A 12,490-nucleotide genomic window follows, 5' to 3' on the forward strand; every position below is an offset into this window, starting at 1 on the left:
AGAGAGAGTTACTTAAAGAAAAAAAGCCTGAATTTACTCATTGACACCACTTTGCACTAAAAGCCCACCCAAATATTTCATTTTACTCTTAACCTCAAGCTTGTGTTTATCAGCTTCTTGATGATCTCTTATCAATTCTACAGTGGAGAGGTGGGTTGGGCCTGAAAGCTGCAGTTTTGTGAACATGAGAGCTGAAAGTTGATCTAAAAACTATTGTGCGGAAGTGCGAAAATATCTTCTGGCCATCTTACCCTCCCTCAGCCCCCCTTGAAATTCACTAAAATTGGAGTCTTTCCTATGCATAAGAAACACACCTTTTTTATGCATCTTAAAACTGACTGCAGCTTGAAACAGTATGCTCTGTCTTGTTCCAGTGCAGCTAGCTGACTGGATAACAATATCTATAAGCAAAGGTCAGGGTAAAGACCTGTTTATGCACAGCTAAGCACTGACAGAGGAATACTTGCTTTTCTTCAGGTAGAAAGCCAGTTGAGGCATGTCAAGAATTCAAAGTTCAAGACTTAACTGTGAACCATGCTACTTACCAAAGCAACCTCAGCCTAATATGAGAAAAAACAGGAGTGAAGCAGAAAAAAATGATACCCCATCAGAATATGTACTTGCTATACAAATTCAAAGATTCTAACTGGCTCAAAGGAGTTGTTGTCTGATTATAAAACATTTAGCTCACAGAACATCAGTTCAAGTCAGCACAGTTAAGCAAAAGTGAAGTAACTGCACAGGGTACTGTAGCCATCTAATCACAGCAGAAAGCCATGCTTTGTACCATGTGAGAGCATGCCCACGGAGAAGCCTGCAGTGCGATGAAGGTGAAATCTCATTCTGATCTGCTGAAGTTGAGCAATATTCTCATCAGGCAGGACGTATGTGGATAAACTCCATTGGAAACACTTCGTAGAGGGGGTTAAAAAATAAATAAAAAGCTGGCTAGTCTTGTTCTACTTTCATTTGTGTAAATATGGAGGTATTTTGCTGGATTATGTAGAATAAACAAAAGAGAACAAACTAGTGCTAAAGTGAACAGAACAATGAGATTCTGAAAAAATATTGCAGCTATACTATATATGCTAAACCTATATATAACAATATTTTGAAGAAGTTGGTGTGTGATGTGGTTTCAAACATCAAAAATAAAAATGGACAAATTATTTTTTTTAATTATAAAATGCATTTTTATTTTTAATTTAGCAAGACTGGACTTAAAATAAAACAATACAAAAATTTAAAATGCAAACTAAAAAACTTTATGTGCAGCTCACTTTTAATTTTTTGTTGTTGTTGTTGTTAAAACTTCCCTGGGGCGAAAACTGTTAAGATAACATTGAGATTAACAAGATATACTTTGCAAGAATGTGTGTGGGTGGGAGAAGGAGAGGACTATGTTGAAACACTAAGCAAATTATGTTAATAGAAAATATATGAAAATGCATAACAATACACAGATTTTAAGGGCTGCATCATTCAGCTTTCACTTAATCTTCTTCATATTCTAAATTCAATTACGTGATTTAAAGGTTCTTCTACCAGTCTTGTGAGAGCACTTCTTTATTTCCTTAAAGATCTTGAAGGGGAGCAGGGGAGGAATAAGGATCATTTCTAAAATATGCAATTTGGAAGAATGGCACTGACAGTATTGTCATGCAAGTGATATATTCTCTTTCTAGTTTATCCTCACTGAGCTCCAGGTGAGCTTTGCTGCTAACTCTACTTGCATGCAAAATCAGTAACAGTTGACAGTTTCTGTAAATTTCCCCACAGATTTCAAAGCCCGAAGTGTTTATAATCATTTAGACTGATCTTCTGTATTTAAAAATATAAAAGTCCATCCAGTAATTTTGTGCTGCATGCAGCTTGACAAGTTTTTATTTGTTTTTCCCTAAGATACCTGTCCTCTAAGACAGTAGGAGAAGAATTCATCACTTGTCTTGAGATTCTGCTAAGTGCAGTGGATTCATCCTTAAAAGCTTTTTTTCCATCTTGCACTTCCTACCATAAGTGAAATATAGAAACCAAGCATTCAAAAGCTACCAACAGACCAGAGCAGCTTAGAATCTTTGTTTAGCAAAATTACCATTAGTGCCATTTCATGAAACAATGAAATTACACTTCCCAGCTTTTGTGGAAGTTGACAAGATCTACAATCCTTTCAATGAAACATTTAAGCTGTCCAGACTTTTTATGAAATTCAGTACTAGCTAAATGTTGAATATGAGTTTTGTCCTGTGTTGCTACATCAAATGCTATGAAAAATAAATAAATAAACAAATAATTATATTACCTCTCTGCAATTATCTTTAGAATGAAATATTCAATCCTGCCATAGCAACACTCATTCTGGAGTCATCAAACAGGAAGACAATGAAATTAAATTTTAGCCTGGAAAAGAGAAGACTGAGAAGAGACCTCATTAATGTATATAAATATCTGAGGGGAGGGTGTCAAGAGGATGGAGACGGTCTCTTTTCAGTTGTCCCCAGAGAGAGGACGAGGCAATGGGCATACACTGAAGCACAGGAGGTTCCCGCTGAATATAAGGGGGTACTTTACTGTGAGGGTAAGAGAACACCGAGACAGCTTGCTGAGAGAGGTTATGGAGTCTCCTTCTCTGGAGATATTCAAACCCCATGTGGATGCCATCCTGCGCAATGTGTTCTAGGTGATCCTGCTTGGCAGGGGGGTTGGACTAGATGTTTTTCAGAGGTCCCTTCCAACCACACTCATTCTGTGATTCTGTGGTAAGTGGATAAACTCCTAGGAGCCAGAGAAAATAGGGAGCTAGACTTTCACAGGAGAGCTGAGCAGCAACCCAAAATGGCCTGATTTTGTTGAGCTTGGACAGGAAACCCAAGCTGTGCTTGATGGCAAACACTAAATCATTCCACACAAACTGAGACAGCTCCAATGAGAGTGATTCACTTTACATTTCCTATAGCCTAAAGGCTAAAGCAGTTGTGTATGAAATTCCTGTTTAATCTTCCTCAGGCAACAGAAAACTGAGCACAGTTCTCCAATATCAGCAACGAACGCAGTAAGCAGTGACTTATTAAGTGAAAGTGGGACACTGGCAATCTCATGTCCTTTTGTATCTTTAGCATAAAGCCCAAATCAGTCAACATGCTTGAAAAATGTCCCTTTCACCAACTAACCTATAAATCTTGGTGGTGTTGAAAGCTGCCCTGATTAATACTCACATGATTTATGCAATTCTGAATTTACATGAAAAGGGCAATATGGGTAAAATTGGATTAGAATGCAGAGCAATTGCTCCTGTGCAACATCTAAATCTAATAACACTCTGAAGATGTTTCATTTTGTAACTGGTTATGGAGGAAACCTAAATTTACTACGGCTATAGCACTTCACAGATCTACACTCAATTACTACGAATCCAGGACATAACCCTACTCAACGTGCCCACTGGAGAAACACTAACATTTTAATCTTAAATGTGCAATGCTGCATCACCTATCCCTGAGGAAGAAAGCTGAGAACACTTCACTTTTTAGTTTATCGTGCATCTTTCAGAAAACAAAACAAAAAAAAAAAAAACAGCTAGTGACTAGTTTCCTCTTCATTAGGAACTTCCATCTCTATCCAAAAGGCTCTCGGTACGGTCCTCTCAGGAGGTATGCCTCCTGTAATTATAAGCAAGCCTAAAGGCCACTACTGAGATTAAAAAGTGCAGATGGTGAATGATTCAGCACAAAACTCAGATAATTCTCAAAATAATACAGAGCACTAAATAATACAGAGCACTCTAGTGATTTTTTATTTATTTATTTTTAACCAATTACTGTGTCTTAGGCTGCTGAGCTTACAAGATCCGACTAAAGATGGGTCATTGGAATAAGAAATCCAATACTTTGAGGGCCCTAAAATAAAATCCTTTACATGCAAAATAGTTTTAGGGGTAGCGAATAATAGCTTGCTATTGGTTACAAGAATCTTATCTTCTGTGACCTGCCCTTGAACATCATAGTAGTAAGTGAAAAAAAATAAAATAAAATCTCACTGATTTCACTAATGCAAAACCACAAACCTCTAGGCAGAAAGGCCTCACTGGGGGCACTGGGCTTTGAATCAGGCCTTCAAATGCTTCTTTAAAGGCATCCTTATGATTCCCTCTATAATTATTATGTTCCACCCTAACTACAAAGCTTTAAAGAGGCAGCAAGGTGTGTGGTAACAGCATTCCTACAGACTTGAAGAAAATGCACATTATACAGCAGAGTGACAGAAGTGCTATGCCGGTACTTCAGTTAAAAGTTAGTGAGATTGGAATCCTGGCAAACATTCAGGGAAATGCTGTATCAAGTTGAATGCATTAATGTTTTACTAATGACTTGAACTTAAACAAGCTGAAATCCTTCTTCAGCAAGGGAAAAAAAAATCTGTCTTTTCAAAGAGCTTCCTAAAGGCCTACTGCTAAATGAAATTCTTTCGACTCCTAAAACCAAAAACTAATTAGTTAAATCTGTAAAAGAAAGATTAACTGAAGAAAACCCAAGGGAAAAAAAAAAAAAAAAGCCACAATAAACTGACTTAAGAAATTCTCATCTAGGCTGAACCCAAACAAAAATCAACACAGGTCAAATTAAGTCATTAATTTACTCTAACAGGATTTTCACTCTCCTTGTATTATTTCTGGCTCTTAACTTCCTCTTTTAAATTCTTCAATGCCAATTATAAGAACAGGTTGTATAATTTCTGGGTAAATTTGAACAGCATCCAAACACAGTTTGGGTTTATGAAATAAAATTAATGTCTTCCTTTTTCCAGTAAGTACACAAAGAGGTTTGTGAGGAAAGAATGTTCCATATACTGTAAGATTTAGCAAAGCAAAAAGAATAAATGAAAAGTCCTGATTCCCAGCAGACTCATTAATCACCCTGCACAATTTTACGCTTTTTACGTTTTGCAAGACCAGGTCAGAAGACCGCTAACTTCCATAGGAAAACTCTGAAGAAAGTTCTCTGTCTTCAACCAGCTCCACTGTGCTGCTGAGTTAATGCTAAACTAGCACATCTGAACTCTTTGCTCTTCATCCCATCTGTTCGGTACTGGGAAGGCCACATACACAGACTAGTGCCCTTTTCTTGAAGCAGGTTTTTAATCCCTCATCATTCAATGATTATATAAAGTTTCAGTTTCGGCACATTCTCAGTGCCCACCAGCCCACAGCGAAGATTTGGCAGATGTAAGTTAATTAAATAATGTAATACAAATAAGCTTTTGATTCAACATCCTGAACAAGCAATAAAATCCAACATGCATTTGCTGATACATTGTTATCCTGTTTCTTACAATAGCAAAAATGTCTTAAATCAAGATGTATAACTTCCAAAACTTTAATGACAAAATGTGTCTTCATTACATTTTATCCATTTTTAATTTGTCTTCATTCTTAGTGTATCTCCAAAGGTTAAGAGTCACTAACTTAAGAGCCACCATTTCTTGGTGGAAAACTGCTTGTCACATATATAAGCAGTTTGCCTCAGATGTGTTTATCCCCCTTGTATAAATAGTAATCTACTTTTTCAAGAAATCAAGAAACTTCCCCCACACATTTTACCTGCTGATCAGATGAATCTTTATGGAAACTCTAGGGACTCCACACTGTTGATTGACAAGTGAAGTGATAGTTAACTCATCCTCAATGATAACTAGAATCCCTCAATGAAACAGTTCATGAAATCAAACAAGCTGAGCTGCTATGAACTCATCAAGTTGGTGTCCCTTCTCTTATTTCATTCTTCTCTAGATCTCTTTGGTCTGTCCCAATCAAAACCATTTGCAGCTAACAACCAATAGTATTTCACAGGCTTATTACAAATCACTTTAGGAATTAGTGTCTTTCTGCAGGTTCTCATGTCACTAGCAATCACTGTTATTCTTGATGGTTCTCATTTCTTCCACTTAAGCCTAATGTGTCTCCTTAATCCCTTTAATTCTCACATTTGGGCCTAATTTTACTGTTCCTTGGCATGCTTTTTTTGCTGCTAGCAGGGTCTTATTATATATCATAATAACCTAAAACCTAAATTATGGATTGTTTTTAAGTAAAAAGCCTGCTAAGTATGTATAATGCTAATCTTGAGCATCATCTCCGTTGCCTCTCACCTGAACAGGCCAAAGAAATCAATGGCATTATTCAGCTCTGTAAGGCAAGTGGGATTTTCCAAGAGCAGAGCTAGTCAATTTTTTTGTGAATGCATTATTCATTAAAAGTTTGGTTATGCAGCAAATGATCTCAGCTAAAAAATATTAAAAAAAAAAAAAAGTCTACCAGATGATGGTGTGGGGAGATTTCCCTTTTATCCAAGCAACCCAACAGCTGGGATGCTCATTCTACGTGGAAGACAAGGCTATTGGCCCTGACTCAAAGAGAACTGGAACCGAAAAACTCCTTGCCCTAAAACCTTGATCTAAACCAACAGCCTAGAGGTTATACTGGGATGTACTGCTCCTAATTGGCATGGTTAAGACTTCCTATTTTGTGTAACACAGCATTTATTAGCAGAAAAAAAGAAAAACAGAGGAAGAAAGGGGAGAAAAATTAGATGGAACGTGTTGGCCTTACTGTAGCATTACTTAGCTGGAAAGTGGAATATCTGAGTATAAGCTATGTTTGAAACACTATTTAAAAATTCATATACATGGGAGGCAAACAAAGAATGAACACAAAACAGGCCAGAATAAGTGGGGGTATAGTGTTAGAGCACACTATGGGGAAGATGGGTTCAAATACTCTGAAATGAAGGAAGGAATTTGATACAAGTCTTCCAAGTTTGGACAAATTGCTCTAACCTCTGCATAAAAATGTAATTCACAGTACAATTGCCTCTCCTTTCCTAATGAAGAGCAGTATCTCAATTCACTCCTTCAACTACACTCTTTTGCTTTTGTTAAAAAAAATAAAAATAAAACAGAACAGGGAGCAAAAGAAAGTTTTGATTCTGGCAAAAACTAGCATTTGAACCCAAATAATTAAAAACAGACAGAAATCTACAAGCAGTTTTCTACATGTATATTTAGGGCATAAGGTGATTTTCAAGCTAGAAACTGAACAAGCAATTCTTTCTAACCGTCTAAAATGCCAGGATAAAGAAACCAATAAAAATGGCATAGAAAAAAAAATTCCCACTGATTTCAGTAAGGCTGGTATTAGACTTCACGTGTGCCCCATGTAATCATCTCTACACAAAACACATCACCACTCCTACCCACTTTAATGGATCCATTTAGACACTCACTTTGCTGAGACTGTGAAGACACATTAACAACAACCCCCAGTGAAGTAATCTTTTATTTACAGAAAGGTGGGGGCTTTTTTTGTATGCTTGCTTGTTTGTTATTTTTTTTTTCAAGGTAGTATCAAACTACTGTTTAAATCCCCTGGCAATACTTACAGTAAAAAGCGTGACGTGGAAAATTGTTTGGGCACCAACCTCAAGTATATCCAACAGCAGCAACAAGCCTGGCAACAGACCAGGATCCAATACAGTACTTGGCAAATGACTGAATATCCCTCCAACATGCCATGCCCCCATTTTTAAGCCAAAGATAAACGTTGTTGATGGTTCCTGCCAAGATGAATATGCTCAAATGCCACATGGGAGGTCAAGTAAGGTTGCTGCAAGCAATTCCCAATGATATTTTACCAGTCTACTTCTTTACAAACTGTCAGATACTGAATACAAAATGTCTGTTCCTACACTGTTATTATAGATCACCTTGGAAAACACTTCAGTGGTATGGCTTTAAAAGCAGCACTGACAATGGTTTAATTTTTGTAATTATACTCAGGAGTATCAATCATTCCCTTGCAAATGAATAAAGCATACCAGAAGAGTGAAATTTCTAAAAATGTGTATTTTTTATTTAGTAAAATTAAGGAAGACATATAAAATAATTTAATTTCGCAAACAATGTACGTTTTCTCTAAGTGGTAGAATAATGCTTCTTTAATTGATAGTATTTTTTTGCATGAATGTATCTGGGAAAGGTCTACAAAGTTTTCCCAGAAATTAGATTTAAAGACTAACTTAAAGGAATTGTTTTTGAAACATTCTTGCTTCAATGGAGATTTAACCACATGTTAGTACAGGAAGATGCAGTGTTGTGTTAAGGCATTTAGGGATCTGTAATGAAAAGTCTAAATGAGATGTAGCTAATCATGTAAATCACCAGTTTCAGTGAGCCTTTGCTTTGCAATGTTTTGGCTTAAAAGTCAGAAAAGCTGCTCCAGGGAGCCTGAAATCAAAAAATTCTTGTTTGTTTCCTTCCCTAGTGATCCTCACATTCCTAAGCCAGCCAAGAGAATCTGTCATTACTTCCCCTTTGAAACCACTGTACTACCCTTGAGGCACTACCATAAGACACTGCAGTCCTAAAGAAGCAGTTTTGTGGGGGACTTTTTGTGTTTGGAGGGCTCTACTATCACTGAGCAAAGAAGGGCATTGGGTAATGGAGGGACAAATTACGATTCAAATTAAGACTGAACAGAAAACACAGTACCAACTAAGCAAGAGTGGATCATATTTTAAAAATATTTTGGTGCAGAAGAATAGATTTAGAATAGATGAGTATTTCTTCACTTCAAGAAGGTCTGAATTTGAACAATTCAGGATTATCTACAGCACCTACATAAAAGATTTTTTTTCTTATGGGAAGAAAAAGAATGAAGACAACATTGCTGTGACAGTCCCTTACCCAGAAGCACTGCTCTGTAGCTGGCATGCAGCATGCTGCCATAGTACTGGTGCCACAGCTGTAACACCCATTGCTGGCTAGCTGTACTTGGGCAAGTGAATGTATTTGCCCCTGACACTGCCAAATTTGGAAAGCTGATGTCTGAAGTACAGTGTCTGAGCTGGGGTTTGAGTCTAGTGCCACCTTTGGAGTATATTTATTTTGTTATATAACATCATCAGAATCTGGACAAAAATTTGCCTTAAACCACTTCAGCGAATTTCACATTATTTGAAATATAGCACAACTCTCTCACTAGTGTGCAACTTCATATTTCACAAAGACATCCAGGAATTCAACTGTCCAGTCTGGATTTCTTCTTACCTCTCCACTAGGAAAAAATATATACATATGTTTCCCCTGCCTTCTGGTAGCATTGGTTCCTTTATTTATCATTTAAATTATTTCATAATTTAAACATCAGCGTTCACTATTGCCACATGCTTGCACTTGCTATGAAGTGTTTTTTCTTCACCTCATTAATGGAATGTGGAAACCATTTCTGAGAAAAGACATTCAACAGAGACTATTTTGCAACTGCTGTGAAAAACAAAAATCCATACTTTCAGCAAAGTTTTTCTAAAATGGACTCTCACACTTCAGTATCAACAGGTCTCCACATGGTCATTTTAAAATCTAAATTCAACACAAATGAGAAAGCAAATCATTAATATCAGCTACAGTAGTTTTTTTCAAAATCTCATAGAGCTAACCCTGCAGTAGCAGGGTTACACTACATCATCATCTTGTTCTAAGTAAAACAAAAGTGCAGTAAATCCACTTTATTGATCATCTTGAGGCTAAATCCCTAAACATGAAGAACTAGAACTAATTCTACCTTTAAAAAAATACTAGTGCTGATAAATAGCTGGACAGTGTTCAATTTATTTTGCTTTTTAATTATATTTATGAAACAAGCTACTTAAAGTCAGAAAGGCACTACAGCTGTACATATGTAGGTAATTGATGGTGACAATAAGAGTCTTTCAGGACTTAAAATCTCAACCAGTTCTTTCTCTTGAAACCTCTTTTGACCTGAATACAGCAGGCCTATACTCTCACTTGTAAACTACAGTCCTAAGGGCTTTCTTTCCTTTAGTTTTTCCTTTCTTTTCATATTGAGCCCATTTCTGCTCTTTAGTTACTCATAGAAAGTCATCACTGAACAATCATAATTCTTTTAGCTATTGTCCATTTATATAGCCTGGAGTTTTTTCCCTTGGCCAGTAAAGTAAACAAGTACCCCCAGCACTGTATTTCATCTTTTCAGATCTTGGGTCATGATTTGGTACACAGTGTGGCACTCACGTCACCTCACTCCTGTTGTGAGCAACTTAACAGGCAAGAGCTGGCAGAGCACTGACTTGGCTCTTTTCCCCTCCCTTACACACCTCTTCTGCCATTGCCCTAACTTGCTTACCGCAATTGCTGGTCACATTTAGAGGATAAACAAAATTCCAGATCTACAACAAAATTCACATCGGAGCAGTTTGATGTCTCCTTGTAGCTGCTGTGCCTCCATGCAATTGCCTGAGGTAACAGAGCCCCAGTCAGGTGATCATTTAAGAGACTGACTAAAGAGCTTCTGGATTTGTCCTCATCAGTCACTGCGCAATGAGTGGAGAGGATCAACCATCAAATGGAGATAGGGAAAGACATGCTCTTTTTGTCCTATTCCCAGTTGCAGACCGTGATCAAATATTCCAAGACACACAGAACTGTTTTACAGGTGACACTAGTGGTTTTGGGCAAAATAACTCATACTGTTCGAAGAGAGCAGGGACTGGTGTTGTAGCTTCCGCTTGCTAAGGCACAACAGGACTGGAAGATATAAAATCCTTGGGTCACAAGATCATTTATGGAGCATGGCAGAATTCATCTTAAGTGAAGTACCACTTATTTCATTCACAACATTAAGTGCTGTGTGGTAGCTATCACAAACTTGTTACTACAGCAAAATTCCTGATACAGGAGCTGGAAGTCTGAAGCACGCCATTCTACTGAGGATGTTGGTAGACTGCGCTGAGGCTTTCACTCAGGTCTTGTGTGTAGTCTCTTAGAATGATCTGGCTTAAAATCAAAAACACTAAAACAATAATCTTTGTACCATTGAAATTCTGCCAGAAGTTACCTGAGCTGCAAAACACTTCCTTTGATGTCTTTCTGAAGAGGGTGGAAACAGAACTAGATAAATTGCTGGCTTTTTCACCTGTTACAGATTCTAAAGACATTGCTACTAAATTTGAGTTGTTTCAGATAGACAAATATTAATGTTTTGATCACAACTTCATCCCTTTTAAATACAGTTTTATCATCTTTAGGCAAGCAGAAATTCAAAAATACTCTGAAATGCAACACAGCTCATTTTTCACTGTGTCAACAAATAGACTCAGGAAAGCAAGGACCTTCCAGATAAGTAGTCTGCAAAATGACAATGTCACACGCTCTAAAGGCTCTAAATATCAGCAAGCACGTTGTTATAATAATGAATCTTTGTACTTTGAAAAATAGCATGGTATTAAAATTGACATGCTGTTACAACTCTTCCAAGTGGAAGCAGATGTGGCAGGACAGTTTTCAGATATGAGAAAAAATTCTTGGTATAGAGTTGGAATATACGGAGTGGAATTTTTTTTAACCACAGATTTGCCACTAGGAAGCGTACAAATAGCATGAAGAGAAGTCTCACAGATGTTGGATTCACAAGGAGCATCTCAGTTTTAAGAAAGGATGTTAATCGGACAGTTCACAGAGACAGCAAACTTTCTTCAGCTTTAATTGCTCCTTTTACATGAAACCTTGAAACATCTGAAATCTGAGTATTTGTTCACCTACTACAAGAACTTGAAAATCATAAGCAACATCACCATACAGTGACACATGACATAATAAAATGATGGCATTAAAACCAAAATATATCGCCCTGTGTTCAATTATCTTTACTTAGCTTTCAATTTTTCTATCCTATGCTTCAGTAAAAATAAAATATTTAATGAAAATAAGCTAACTGTTACAAACTCTTATGTCAATACTTATTCTCTGTGATAGCAAGCACGTTTTCAAAAGTCTCTAGAGGTAATGTCTCTTCTGTAATGTCCAACACAATGGAAAGGATAACATGATTTAACAGCCCACTCCCAGCCATGGTGAATGGTGGCAAACTGATCTGTGACAGACAGAACAGATCCCTGTTCACTGATCTTAATACTAGTTGTGCTTGTGAAGAAAGCACGAGCTAAGTACACATGAGCCGAAAACAAGCTAGCTTGAAGTATTTTTTTCTAAGTATATTATGAAATCAGCTATAACATTTATTGCCCATTATTCATAGTTATGTATCACATATGATAAAAATGTATTAAACCAACATAAACTAGTCATCTGTTACCATCCACAGGAATATATCCATTTATGAATATCTGGAAACACTTGATGGAAATAAATTGCCTGTTGATGTGTTTTGTTTACCCTCAAACAGCTCCTTCTTTGTTCTTTAAAACCCAAAAAAGAACCTTAAATGTTTGTTTCCTTAAGTGAGCATGTGCCAGTTTTCTCCAGTTGTTTTCATTCTTTCTTTTTGCATCTTCCAAAACCTTGCAAGGTATCATCATTCATTAAAATTCATCACCTGATGAAGATTGGTGACAAGACACTAAGGATTCTATTATGCTAAGGAAGCTGAGGCAGAACTTGAACTCAAAATCTTGAAAGCAAAATG

At 36.9% G+C, this 12,490-nt stretch overlaps 1 protein-coding gene across 1 annotated transcript in view; it reads right to left on the reverse strand.

The window, feature by feature from the left end:
• The window catches only part of FREM2 (FRAS1 related extracellular matrix 2), a 122,852-nt gene that overhangs the window by 98,811 nt on the left and 11,551 nt on the right, over window positions 1-12,490 (reverse strand). The window lies entirely within an intron of this gene.

The sequence above is a fragment of the Aythya fuligula genome, chromosome 1, assembly GCF_009819795.1.
Source record: "Aythya fuligula isolate bAytFul2 chromosome 1, bAytFul2.pri, whole genome shotgun sequence".
Taxonomy (NCBI): Eukaryota; Metazoa; Chordata; class Aves; order Anseriformes; family Anatidae; genus Aythya; species Aythya fuligula.